The 14,586-nt window shown below is 46.8% G+C and overlaps 1 protein-coding gene across 3 annotated transcripts in view; it reads right to left on the bottom strand.

Annotated features, from left to right (window-relative positions):
- PCGF5 (polycomb group ring finger 5) overlaps window positions 1–10,069 on the bottom strand; it is a 116,939-nt gene extending 106,870 nt beyond the window's left edge. For all 3 annotated transcript variants that reach the window (XM_032607759.1, XM_032607765.1, XM_032607763.1), the window contains exon 1: window positions 9,981–10,069. The gene's annotated coding sequence lies outside the window, so the exon portion shown is untranslated. The remainder of the gene's footprint in view (window positions 1–9,980) is intronic.
- Between the last annotated feature and the right edge of the window lie 4,517 nt (window positions 10,070–14,586).

The raw sequence follows: 14,586 nt of genomic DNA, 5'->3' as shown, positions 1-14,586 counted from the left end.
TTTTTCTCATTTGTTCTGGTTCCTGCCTTTTTTCTTGTTGAATGCTTTCTTCAAATGTCTCATATTCACTGACTATTTGTATTTAAGGTACTAAAACACTGGTTGCAAGTTCCATGTTCACAGAATAGGGGGAGTTGGGTTGTTGCTGAAGGTTCACCGTAGGAAGAATGGATAGTAAGTCAGTTTTCTCATTGTGGGACCTCATATATCAGTATCTGTAGGTCTTTTCTCTAGGGCTGTTCACTTTGCCCAGAAAAGAGTTCCTCAATATGCTGCCTGGGTTGGTGATTACCTGGCTATCCTAGGATTGGGGGTGGGTTAAAAAGAACACACCAGGTCTCACTGTTTGGTATGCATAATTTCATTAAATTCCTCTGTTTTCAGTTCAGAATTTCACCCTTACCCTCTTTTTTCTTTTTTGCCTGCTATCCCTAAATCCAGAAGTGTTAATATATCTCAATTTCTCCAGAGAAAAAATGTCCAGGACTTCCTCTTGCTATATGGGATGGGGAAAGTGAACTGAGAGTCTAGTTCCTTTTATGAACTCTTAATCAATCCCTTATTTTCAGCCCCATGCCCTATTCCAGAGCCTCTAATTCCAGAGCCCTTCTGGGATTCTGAGGGATAAATTGGCTGTTTCTTCCCAGTATCTATCCCCAATCTCCTTTAAGGGCACTTGGGTATCAACTTTTTCCACTACACTAAGTCAGCTGCCACAGGTCTGCCTGCTTTTCATCCTCCAAAAATGTGTTGGTGTCTCCCATCTCTTGTTTACCATCACTATAGTGGTGCTTCAGGAGGGACAGACAGTGAACACAGGTCCAGTCCACCAAATTTCTGAATCCCAATAACTCAATCTTACAACCACAGAGACTGCCCCCAAAAGATGATCCTTTCCTTATCAGTTTTTTTTCCTTATCAATTTTTGAAACATTTACACCTTTTCTGTTTTTATCGATGCATCTGATTAGCTAAGATACATTCCCAATTCTTTTAATGTTTACCATCATTTTCTGTCTTAATCATAAAAGCATAAAAAACAAAACAGAATCCTTTTCTGGATACCATAAAATACTTCTGATTTATTGACTCATTAATTAAGCCTTAAAAGATGGTAGAATTTAGAACACTAGATTATAATTGAAGAAAATACAGGTTGTTTTCATGCAGTAAAGCTGTTTTCATTGACTCCTTCTTGTGACTTCAAATCTAGCCTATGGTGGCCTGAGCTGAAAGGTATTTGCCTTGATACTGTTCAAGTATTTCCAAGAAGACCTTTGACTACTGTACAAAGTCATCATCAACACTGCAGTCTTAGTTATTTTGCTTCTAAAAACAGGCAAAAGAGGGATGATCAGAACAAATAATTAGGCAGGAATTTTCTCACATCCAAAGGATCACAACTTTTTCACTCCCATTCAAATCTGAAGGCTCTAAGCCTGAAGATTTTGATCTTTAAGGCTGAAAACCCAGGACTTGTCCAAAACACTGAACTCATAGTTATAAGAAATAACTACAGAGTAAAACACTAATATTACACCTTTGATCTAATTCCACTCAAAGAAGCACATATGCTGGACCTGTCAATATTTATAATTGCCTCCTGCAACTACTCAAAACTTCCCTGAAAAGAAAAGAAAGCATCTAACAAAGAAAAAAAGACTCCAATGGTGGGTAGGGGTGGGGGATGAAATTGTCCCATTTCTTGAGCTGGGAGGTAGTTTCATGGATGTTCACTTTTTAATAATTCATTGAACTATACATTTACATTTCAAAAGTTATACATGTGTTATATTTTACAGTAAAAAAAAAGACCTTTATAACAGTTAAAAGAGAAACAGATAAAAAGGCAAATTTTTCATTTGTCATGAAACGCAGTGCTTTAATCACACTTGGCCAGAATTGTTATACACACTGACATGGATAAAGGGAGAAAAGTTACCATGATTTACCTTCAGTGCCTAAACCAGGGTCCCATCAAATTTCAATAGTCATCTTAGTTGTTTTATTTGAAACATTTTATTTTTAAAAAGTTCTTAAACTTCAAAATTTACCTTGTATACCATATGGTGATATTGATACCTTTCGTTTGCATGACACTATTTATTTGCAAAGAGCTTTCACATCAAATACCTGGGAAACAGAACAGGCATTATGTTCTCCCATGCTGTAGATGAGGAAACTGAGGCACGTAATAGTTAATTAGTAAGGTCACTAACAGTGACAGAATCAGGACAAATTCCAAGTGCCGTATGTCCAACGAAAGGCTCCTTAAACATGTTATGAGGAGAAAGAACTTTCCACTTTTCTAAAGTTCTGGATTCAGAAACAGGATATCAAAGCTGGTGGTCTCTGCGATGATATCTGTGAGCTTCCTGAGATTCCCCAGAGAGGAATGAGAAAACAACTAGACATTTCTATGAAATTGATGAACTAAGGACTATGTTCAAACCTTCTGAGTCATTTCACTCACTCCTAGTTAACATAAAAATGCACCTGCTGCCTCAGAAGTATAACCTGTTTCAAGGGGAACAAATGCCTCTCTGCCACTCACAGGGTTTCCAAAGGGGGGATATTCCCTATCCACGCCTGTCTTCTTGGCCTGCACCATACTCTCCCCACAGAGGAGGAGCAATTTATTTGCTTGGTGTGTGACAGCCATGGGTCTGTTTCTCAGTTTACAAATGGATGGAGTTTTTCTATCAAAGATACTTGGCATGAGAGATTTGGCCTCTTTTCTCTTTCTCTGTCTGAACAGTGAAAGGCAGAAACCTGGGTATTCCTGCTCTGCAGCCTCAAACTTTCCATCCGGTAGGCAGTTTCAAAGTCTAGCCTAGGGTGTAGAAGGTGCACGAGACCAGTGTGGGCTTCACACCAAGCTGCATCCTCCAGCCTAGGCTGCGTCACACCAAGCTGCGTCCTCCAGCCCAGGCTGCGTCACACCAAGCTGCGTCCTCCAGCCCAGGCTGCGTCAATGACGAAGTTAAGTTTTTGACAACCTGCTGCTTCTTATCTATTTTTTAATTAGTGGGGAAGAAGGGGTGCTTTCCATGTGTCCTCCTCAAAGACGCCGTCACCTGCCTTTCGGTCAGAAGTCAGAGCACGTGGACACGACTCCACAGCTCTCCTCAGTGGCTTTCTGTGCCCGCAAACACTGGTGCTCTACAAGCAGTAGGCAGGCCGTGTGGTGAGGACAAATTGTAAAACTTTGTTCAGTGGATACTTTAATTACTTCTTCTGTCCTGGAGGGCAATACTGAACTGAAATTCAGGATTCCGGTTCTTTCCAGAGACAGCTCTGCCACATACATCTGCAGTGTGGGGCAGGTCTCAATTTTCCTAGAAAGCCTTTAAAAGACTTTAGCTTCCTCATCTTTTAAATGAAGGAATAACTTCCCTCTTTTAGGGTACTCTCCAGCTCTATGGACTAAAAGCTCAGAAAGGCTTTAATAAATGTATTCCAGAATTTCTACAGCAGCTATTGACACTGATATACATAATAGAATCATTTGACACCCTGGCCTCATAGGTCCTGAAGATCAGTGAGCTTCTACCTCATGCTGATGTCATTTCACCATTCTCAGGTTCAGCCAGACTTTGAATTCACATCACTGCGCATCACTGATCCCTCCATCATGGTAAGCTACTCAAGAAGTCCCTCAGGCCCTTGGCCACCAGCCCCAGGACTCCCCTCCACACTCCCATCTCTCCCTCTCCTTCGTTCTTGCCCAACCAGCCACCACACAGTCTAGTCTCACATCTCCTGCTCATTCTCCCAGCCCATCAACACTAGTTTCACTAGTTTCCTACTCAACCCGGGACCCATATGGAGCTGGCAGTTTCAACGATACTCACACCATCTCCACTTCCAATTTGCTCAGTATTGCTGGAGAAAGTCGTAAATACAGGCATGACTCGTTCTATCACAAGGCTAAGGCATCTGTGCGACCTGTCAGGCCCTTATCACCTTTGGCTCTCGCCACGCTCATACCCACAGCTACTCCAAACCGTTCCCCCCTCCTCCTCCTCCCAGCTTTGCCTCTCACTCTCAACATCCTCTCAGCAAAGAGAACTGGCCTCCTCCGTTTTTCTTTCCTTCTTAAAAAGGGGAACCAATCCATTTAAAATGCAGTCACACTCCCTCCCAGCTTCCAACTTTCCTCTCTAAATCTGTTTCTTTTTGCCTTCATTTAATCTTCTTCTCTCCATGTCACATCTGTTTTTCCACGAATAACTATCTTTGTCATGATCAAATGATTTAGTATTCGAAAAGGGACTTTGTTTTAGAATAAAAACAGGCGTTATTTGTTATCAGGTGTGAACGGAGACTGTCCTGGGCAATCGGAAGTGTGGCCACCTTATCCAGCTCCCGTGCCTCCTACTTGAGGAGCACTGACCTGGCGCACGAACCACCCTCCCACTCCCTCTCCAGATCCTCAGCCTCTTCCTCTCCACTGACAACCAATCGGCCCACAACGCTCTCGGGCCTTTCTCACGGTTTGGTTTTAAGACTGGCTCCCTGGCCCTCTCATCACCTCAAGTTACAGTCCTCTCCAATTTTCACAGACCAATCCTCACTTATACGACGTACTCTCTCCGCTTCCTTCCTGCTCAGGCACCTCTCAGGTACCTGGCTGACTTCCATCTCCACTGCCCAACTGCCCCTGATGCTCAAAGGCTACTGACAATGGTCTCATTGACAAATCTAATGACCTTTTCTCAGTCTTCAATCTCAGTGCCTCGACACTGCTATTTGTCCCGTCTAAATTCTCTTTCCTCGCCTTTCTTTACGCTATCTTTTCCTTGTTCTCTTCCAGCTTCTTTCCTCTCGGCATCCTGTCAGCCTCTTTCTGACTCCCTCCAAACCCACAAACATGGTTTTTCCGACTCTGCCCTGGTCTTCTACTCTTCTCACCCATACTCTGAACCCTTCTCACAGCTTCACCATCCCCCCTCATAAGGATGCCCTCAAATCCATCTCTGTTTTAAATGGCAGCCATCCATTTGGATAGCTTCATAGGCACAAAGAAATTAACATATCCAAATCCAAACTTCCATTAACTAGACAAATATTTACTGATTGCATACTACTTACAGGTGCTTTACTAGTGGCCTTTCCAACTATTTCCATTTCTGCCATCACCATCCAAAGTCACTCAGCTTCAGTCTCTGACTTCTCCCTCAATTCCCTCATCCAGTTAGCCAACAAGTCCTGCTGCATTTACTATTTCTACAGGGTCTCACCCACCCAACTGCCCCCACTCTAACTTAGGTTCTCACTGTTTCTCTCCCAGGAACTATTTTAATAGCTTTCAGAGTGGGATTATCCACGACGCCCCCAATACAGATTAATCTTCTTAAAGCATAGCTTTAATTCCCCCACTCAAACTACCTTTGATAGTTATCTACTGTCTACTAAACAGGCTCCTTAGCCCAGTGTTCAAGATGCCCACAATATGGTCCTAACTCTGCCAGGCAGCCTGCCGTCCCACTATCCTGCCTCCAGGCCCCTCACCCTACAGCTTAACCACACTCCTCTCCATCCTGGATATGCTCATATACTCTTTCCTTCAAGTCTTAGCACAGGCTGAGCCCTACATCTCTGCCAGTTGAAGTTCTACCAGTTCTTTAAAGCTCAAGATTCCTTAACTAAACCTTCCCCAATTTTTCTGCCTAGAAATAGTGTGTTCCTTCCTTGAAATCACAAAGCATTTTCTTGGGACTTCCCTGGCGGGCGGTCCGTGATTAAGCCTCTGTGCTCCCAATGTAGGGGGAACGCTTCGATCCCTGGTGGGGGAACTAAGATCCCGCATGCCGCCCAGCGCAGCCAAAAACAGAAAACGAAAAGCAAAAAAAACATTTTCTTTATGCCTCTATAACAGTGCCTCCATATAATAAAACCTTTGGTCACCTGTCTGATGCTCCCTACATGCCTCCTAAGCCTCTCAAAGAAAGGGTGCCTATGTCTGATTAACCCATATACTCCTTATACTGCCTTATATATAGTAAGCTGAATAAGAGATTGATATATTCAAGTTAACTCTGTATCCACCATATAGCATATATAATAATGAAGATGTACTTAATATCACCAAAGCTAATTAAGCCAAATTCTTAGGAAGGCCTAGAAATTAACCATTTTTGCAGTTGCTCGTTAGATCAAGGATATATGAATCATTTCAACTAAAATTGTAGAACTGTGCATTCTTTATCAGTTCCTTAAACTACAGAGTTAGATAACATCTTAGAGATCATTTAATTCCCCTCCTTCCATGCCAATCACCAATCCTCCAGCTGATAAAACTGAAGCTTTAAGAAATTAAGCTGCTCCCCTGGTCTCTTAAATCAGAAATCATAATATAACTGTTGCCATTTATTAACGGCCTAGTGTACCTTACCCCAGCGTCACAACAATCCTTCAAGGCAGGTGGTATTACCCCCATTCAGAGACAAGAGAATGCTCAAAAAAGTTAAGTAACTTGCTACAGAGAGCCCTGCTTGTTAGGGGCAGAGCTGAGCTTAGGTCCCTATTCTATCTGGCTGTACAGTCTAGGCTTCTCTAATTGGACACCATGGCAAAGGCAAGACCTACCAGGTGTCCTGAACAGCCTCCGATTGTTTCTTCAGTGAATAATTATGCCACCTAAGCAAGTGCACACACTTACAAGTTGTAAGCCATTTTATTTGAAATTCTGGAGGCGTGAAAATTAAACAGCAACCTCATTACTATAAAAGTTCTAAGGTTAATTACTGCCAACATTCTGACTTTCTTATCAAAAACATCTTCATTCTGGAAAAGAGATATGTTTTTCTGGTTTCTCAATTCTTAAATATATTTTCAACTTAAAATACATTTGTCCAACCACACCCAACAACTACATGTTGAGCCCCTAGATGTCCAAGGCACATCGAAGGCTACAAAGTTGAATACGACCTCATTTCACTCCCTGAGAGTTCACCGGCAAGAGGCGGACAGTCGACTAACCATAGCAACCACTCGTTCCCCAACTATAGGAGCTCTGGCTGATTTGACGACTTCCAACAAGAAGTCAGGACCCTTGGTTCTAATCCCAGACCTGCACACCGGGCAAGTCATCTCACTGTGCCTTAGTTACCTCAGTAAAGGGACTGATAAAAAGGGATGAAATATGCCAACCAATTTCAAGGTCCCATTTAGCTTTCAACCTGTATTATGTCTGAGCTCACTCTTGAGATTACACTTCTGAAAGTGCTCACAGCTACTGCTATGGAAAGGGAACTCCTGGAAGCCCACTCTTCTTTGGCAGTGACTTTGGAGGCACTGAGTTCTGAAAATATTCCTACAAGTAAAAAGCCAACTAATATGCCTCCAAAGTTTGTTATTTATAATAAAAAAGTTTACTAAAATTTATCCTCAAAGGAGGTAGTATGAAGCACGACCTTCTAATCCTTCTTCCATTATATTACTGACATAGTTTTAACTTAATTCTTTACGATTCATTTAAGATGTTAAAATTAAAATATAATTTAAAATAACTCCTTCTATCTACTCTTCTATGGAGTTAAGCCATTGACACTAACAACAGAGTTAAGGCCACTGCAGAGATGTATATCTTGTATTTGTTTAGTTAAATTAATACTTCATAGTAAATGCTATCTACTCTGGACCTTCCCAAACTGCAGCTCAATTTGAGGTTGGTGTGCAGGCGATGGAGAGGGAGGAATATAGAAATATCAGTATTTCAAATACAAGTGGAAACATATAGCACTGTGGGAATCTGACTTTGCTGATTCCCTTTCAATATCCTGCACCTTTTTTTCAACTAGCACAGATAACATTTTTAATCATCCATTAACTTATACAGCCAACACCCTTTCTCTCGACAAGGCTCCACATGCCTTGTACTCAGCATCTTAGGATATGATGCTCAAACCCATCTTGTGCTGTAAGTTAACAGCATAGAGGAGGAAATGAATCAATCAAAAGAAAACTGGAAAAAAAGAAATTAGAACTGCACCATCTTAGTGTCTTGCCCACGCAAGGCAGTAAATCTCAACTGTCAAAGATAGTCCCACCAAGAAATAGGAATTCATTCATTCACTAGTCAACAAATCCTGACTGCCTAATATGCCAGGCACTGTTCTAGGTGTTAGAGTTACAGCAATGAACAAATCAGGCAAAAATTCCTGCCAGAGTAGAGCTTACCTTCCAGTGCAGAGGGACAGGACTTAAAGAACACCCAAGAAAGTCCTTTCAGATAGCGATTAAGTGCTATGAAGAAAATAAAATAGGACTGGGGGTGGTCCCTGGGGTGAGAGGTTACTTAAGGTGATCAAGAGGGCCTTGCTGAGTAGATGCCATTTGAGGTGAGTCCTACATGATGAGAAAACTTTATTCTTAATCCTACAAGTGTGCGGTATGGTGGGAACGAGTCAAGTTGAGTCTTCAAGGGTGGTCACAGTGGTCAAAAGTTCTTAATTTCTGGCAAACTAGGTTCCTTTTAGGATTTGGCTTAATTAAAACAAAACAAAAACAAAACCCCAAACCTAAACCTTTAAGTAGAACTCCTCTACTTAGGAGCCACTGATTTTTCTTTTAAGATCCACTAACTTTTAAACTTTTTGCTGATTACTTTATTGGTACTTAAGTAGAGGCAATTACTAGAAGGATTCCGTCAGAGCCATCCAGATTCTGAATGAGAGACGATCCAACCCTGCAGCGAATCAGCGCTCCTCCACCGACTCATCAACACAGCCAGGTGGAATCTTGTTAACTCTTCTAACAACGGGAAACAAGCCTCGGGAAATGTGGGGATTCTGACACCCCCCAAAGTTCCCCCAAATTGCGGGAGGAGGGGAAAAAAATAAGCCTCCGCCCTTTTGCATTCCCTCTCCCGCGGCCCTCCAAGGCGTCACCGCCGAGGAAGGGTCGCCGTCCCTGGGTCAGAGGCACACGGCGAGTACGCGCGGGGTGGACCCCGCAGGAATCATCGGCGCCCGGTTTGCGGGGCGATGATTCATTCACCGCCCCGGAGCCCACGGCCACACGTTCCGAGCGCACTAGGACGGCCGCACACGCAGCTTCTTTAATATTAAACAAATGTTTCAAAGTACAAACGCCCGGAGCCAATAACGAGTAGACCCAGGCAAGGCGGCGGAGAAGAAACAGCACGTTTCGGCCGCTGCCCGAATGTTCCCGGGGCCGGGAGGGGAGCTGCGGGCACGTCGGTCCACCCGGCCGCCGCCCCGCACCTCCCCGTCCCTGGCAGGCGCCCGGGCAACACCCGCAGGGGGCGAGGAGGGCGCACAGGTGGGTCCCCGCTCGCCCTGCCTCCCGCCCCTCCCCGCCCCTCGCGGAAGGCCAACGCGCCGCCCGCTCGCCCCTTTCCTCTCCGTGACATCTTATATAATAACCCGAGCTAATCAAAACGGAAGCGACGCGCGCTGCCGGGGCCCGACTCCCGGCCTCCACTGGATGCTCGCGCCCCGAGCCCCCAGCCCCCCAACTAGGCGCCGGGGCGCGCGGCTCCGGGCGGGGGGAAGGGCCCGAGCGCCGCCTCGGCTCGTCCCTCCTCGGGGAAGGCGCTGCCGCTGCCGGTCCCCGTCAGGAAGCCGCGAGCGTCACAAACTGCGTCAGCTTCTTCAAACACGTTTCACGGGCTCCCTCCAGCCGGGGAGCCAGCCGCTCCGGCGGCCGGGCCGCGGCCGGGGCTGGCAGGAGCCCCTCCGGGGAGGAGAAAGTTCCTCGGGGCCCTCCCCTCGCCCGCCGCGCTTCCAGCCCCTCTCGGCGCGACGCCCGCCCCGCCGCACAGCCCGCCGGCCCGCCCCGATGGCAGGTTAGGCAACTTGTGACCCCCAGGCGCCTGGCGGCCCCCTCCCGCTCACTGGGCTCCCCTGCCGCCGGGGGCCTCCTCCCGGCCCAGCGGAATACGGCGACGCCAGAAACTTCCCCCGGCCACGCCGGGCGGGGAAACCGCCCGGGTCCCAGCGCATCGCCCTTACCTTGCTCTCGGGAGGCCACGAGCCGGGCGGGCCGCGCGGGGCGCGTGGTGCGCGAGCGCGCGCGCGCGCGTGGGGCGGTAGGTGAGGGCGCCCGCTCCGGCGGGGGTGGGGCGGGGCCGCGGGCGGGGCGGTGGGGGGGGGGGGGGCGGCCCGGCGGGCGGGCGCGAGGCGAGCAGAGCCGGCGGCGGCGGCGGCGGCGGCGGCGGCGGCGGCGGCGGGCGCTGGGCGAGCGCGCCGAGGGGGCGGAGGAGTTGCCGTGGGTTTGTTTACGCATTGCTGCCCGGCTCGGGGCACAGCCCGCACTCCCTGATTGGACACAAACTGGGGCACAGCCTCTCGCCGCCGCCCGCCAGGCCTCCTCGAGCAGCCGCCGCGCAGCTCCCGGAGCGCCCTACCCGGCACGGCCCGCGGCGGCGTCCGGGCCTGAAGGGGACGAGCCGCGGCGGCGGCCGGGCGCGGGGCCCGCACGTTGGGCCGGGGCTCGAAAGCGCCCACCTGTAGGGGCCCGACCTTGGCAAGGAGAAATTCGAAACTTCGGAGGCTGGAGTCCTCGTATCTTCCAGCCGTAGAAGGAACCCCCCCCACACACCCCTTCCTCTCCCCCCTCCCCCTACCCCGCCAACACACACACACACACACACACACACACACACACAGAGAGAGAGAGAGAGAGAGAGAGAGAGAGAGAGAGAGAGAGAGAGAGACGGAGGGCGCTTGCCCTTGGTGGAGAGAAAAGCCGCTCAATTGAGGTTAACATGCCCCTTTGGTGATGGTCAAGCTGAGGCTTCCCATGTATCAGCCATCTCTGAGACCTCGCAGTTCCTTCTCCTGTCTCCAGCTTCTCTGCGTGCAACTCCGTCCTCCGCGCAGAATTCAAAGTTGCCATCCCAGAATTGACCTTGCCACATGATGCTCAAGATCCTCCGATGACTCCCGTTGCCTCAAACCCCAACTCCTTAGTCTCAGAGCCTTCCATAGTTGGGCCTCCACCTTTCAGCCTCTTTTCCAGTGACCAACCCTCACTCCCAAAACCCTTGTCTACAGACAACGCCTCAGATGACCCTGTTCTTTCACAATTGACTTTGATCCTGCTCTGTTCTCTGCCAGAAGACCCGTAGCCCCCTCGACCTGTCAAACTTTAATAGACTCAACTTGTCCACCATCTCTGTGCAGCCTCCCCGAACCCTGTGCAGAATCCTCCCTTGTGGCTGCCATCAGCCTGGCCTGAGGGTCAGTCGTGTGCCCAACTCTGTGTCCCCACTAAGCTGTGAATTCCTAAGAACAGGAACCTGGTTTTAACAGGGCTCTGAGGATGGGAGAAATGAACGCCTGAAGAATAAAACTGAGTGTCTGCAGCTCTGCTGGAACTGCAAAAACGAGAGTATCAGAAGGGTCTCTTGATAGACCATCCACAAACCTTATCTTGCAAAACGCAAACACTTCCCAAAACTGAGAATGTCCTCCCAAGATGTCTCTGTGTCTCCGCCTCACCACACCTAGCTACATGCGCTCTATACTCCTCATGGGCACTTAATAACCCTTGGAGGAATAAAACTGAGATGTTCCTTATACTGAGGCTCAAGGTGATCAAAGTGAGTACAGTAAGTCATGAAGGAATGGACACGAATGGCCACAAACCCAGTCATTTTACAGATAATTCCCTGGCTAGACTTCTTCAACTCTGGCAGCCACTGTGGATTCATCACTCTCTAATCAAACACTGGAGAATTGGCCCCTGACCCTTCGTAACTCTTGGGTTGGCTGGATTTCTTTCTCTCACAAAATGCATGGCTTTCCCTGAGAGAGCTGTCTTTGAACTCCAAGGGTGAATACAACTGAAAGTAAAGTTTTCTTTTCCAGGTACTTCAATAGTGATAATTTAATGCAGTGCATTAGTTACAAAGCTGTTGAAAGAACTAGAATTACAACCAGGAGAAAGTGAGGCAACCCTGAGATTAGCAACTGCTGGGTACATCTCCTCCCCTAGGGCTGGAGGGACAAAGGGAGGAGGCTGCCAGAACCATGAAGCCTTGTCCAGTGGGAGCTGGAGCCATGAAGGAAGTGCAACTACTGCTGGAGATGCCTCCCAAAGCAGAGAGAGTGGAAGGAATCCCCTGGCTCCTTCCTTCCTCTCACCTTCCAGGACCACACAGTGGTAGAAAGCAGCAGAGGGCAGGGGTCAGAACCCCTCCAATAACAGATGAGAACAGAGAAACAAGAAGGAATCTGAGAGCGCTCTGGACTTGGGTGCTTCACTTGCTTACCTCCAGGACTCTTCCTCTGGGGGTTGGGTTTTGCCAGGGCAGCACAAACCTTTTCTTTCCAAGCCCCAGAACTCTCTTCCTCTTTCTTTTTCTCTTTGCCCTTTTGCTTCCACTTCTCCTTCCATCCTCTTCTCTCCCATGACTCCTGTATGTTTACTTTTTCTCTCTGACTTCTCTATCTCTGGCTCTCATTTTTCTCCTTGTGTTCCCATATACCTCCTCCTGACCTCTTTTTTCCCCACTGAGTCCCATCCCACCTCTGCTTGTCCTACTCCTTCCTGGCCAGGAGGGCAGCCTTCTTCAGCATGAAGGAGATGAGCAAGTTCCTATGCAAGTAATGGAATTCGGAACTGTCACACTGTTGCCTCTCTAGACGCTATTTCACCTATGTTATCTCATTTTAAAACTCACCTCACACCTAGTAGCTAGGCATCATTGAATAGCACTTTGGCGGCTTCATGATTGTGCATCTCAGGAAAGGGTTTGCTGGTGTGGGTCACCAACGACATTACTGATGGTCCTCTTAACCTTCCTCATCTCCAGGTGTTTCCCTCCACCCTTTCTTCTCCTTATCCTACATCTTTTCCTTTCATTAACACAGATATTTTTCCTAGATCCCAACCGCCAACAGTCTAATACACCTCCAGTCTAAATCTCCAATGACTGAGAATGGCTACTTGAAAGAGGTGGCATTTCAGTTGGTTTTTGAAGGCTAGAGGATAGAAGGATAGAATTTCAGTAGATGGAGATTGAGGAAGGACATTCTTGGTGGAGCAGCGAATAATATGGTCCAACTCTAATGAAACACAAGAGATGGCTAGGAAATAAGACCAGATTTCAGAAATTTGTCTTTGGAGCTCAGTTCTCTAAGACAGACCACTCAGAAACAGAGATTAACCCTTAGTATATTAAGTACAGGTATAATTCATATAATTGGAATCATAACATTTTAAAGCCAGAAAGAAATCTAGACATTGTCTGACCCAACATGTCCATTTTTAAGGGAACTGAGGCCTCAAAGACTTAGGTAACTAGAGTATCATAGTAGTTAACCACGGGCGTTAGAGTTTGACTACCTGTATTCAAATCCCTGCTTTGACAAATGTTAGGTAATATGATCTTGAAGTTATCTGTGTTTAAGTTTCCTCACGTATAAAACAGGAAACGTGATAGAACCTACCTCAGTGGGTTGTTGTAAGAATTAAATGTTTTTACAAGTAAAACACAGCACAGTACCTGTCATATAGTCTGTCTTCAATAAATATAGGTGAGTATTGTAATGTTTTCCTATAGTTATTCAGCTAGCAAACACCAGAGCCAGAACTGGTCCCCCAAATCTTTTAAGCCGTAGTTGAATATCCTCTCCATTACTAGAAGTTATGTCTCAGGGTGCTTGTTGAATGCCATCTATGACACTGTGGTGCTCCTCTGGTCTGCTGTTTAAAGAAGTGCTCAGTTATCCTTCTAGTTCCTATCCCTCTACTTTTCCACCAGCCTCAGCAACCCCACTGTGTGGTCAGTCCTGCATACGTGAAGTTCCACAAGAGGAGAGGGACATGAAAAATAGCAATGGACGTGTGTTTCATAGTCAACAATATAGCTGACAAGTTCTGATATAGTCAAATTTTACTAATTTAAATTTCAAAGGACCAAAAAAATCATCGAATTAAAGGAATTGGAATGACCTGTCATTCTGCAGCCAATGGAGTATCAAACCTGCCAGTTTAAATTTTGGTGGTTCCTTAGGGGAGCTCACTGAGATCAAGAAAAAGCCTTCCTTGAATCAAGTGTCCAATCCTTCAATGAGATTGTGATGGTAGAGAATCTTCTTTGTCCCTCCACCTTTCCTTTCTGAGTCTCTGGTCCCGCTTTTCAAAACTCCGCAGCTCCGTGACCTTCATGCAGCCCACTCTCTGGACTGTAAGAATCTTGAGGCAATGAACCACAATCTACTAACCTTTTCACCTCTGGAACGCAGCTCAGGACCTGGGCACAATAGGAGCCCACACATCGTTGAACTGACTGATGTGAGCAATGCCACACATATCAAAAGGATCCCTTCCACCTCCTCCTCCAAAGCTTTGTCTCCTCGGTTGGTTGTCCTTAGCTGGTTGTCAGCCTGCTTCACTAATTCACCAGAAAGCATGACAACAGCTGAATGTGAAATAAATGTGCATTTTACAAGACAAACCACATTCAAAGGGATTTATTTTAATGGTGGAAATCCAGGCAACATTTTAAGAGGATCAGAAAGATATTTTTGAGGCAGCTGGACTTTCGTAACACCTTCACATCACACCACGCAAACTGAAGTTTATCTCTCTGACAAATAAAGGCTACTT

Source organism: Phocoena sinus, chromosome 16 (genome assembly GCF_008692025.1).
Source record: "Phocoena sinus isolate mPhoSin1 chromosome 16, mPhoSin1.pri, whole genome shotgun sequence".
Classification (NCBI taxonomy): Eukaryota; Metazoa; Chordata; class Mammalia; order Artiodactyla; family Phocoenidae; genus Phocoena; species Phocoena sinus.
The sequence above is the reverse complement of the archived record's forward strand: the minus strand, read 5'-3'. Positions and strand labels throughout refer to the sequence as shown.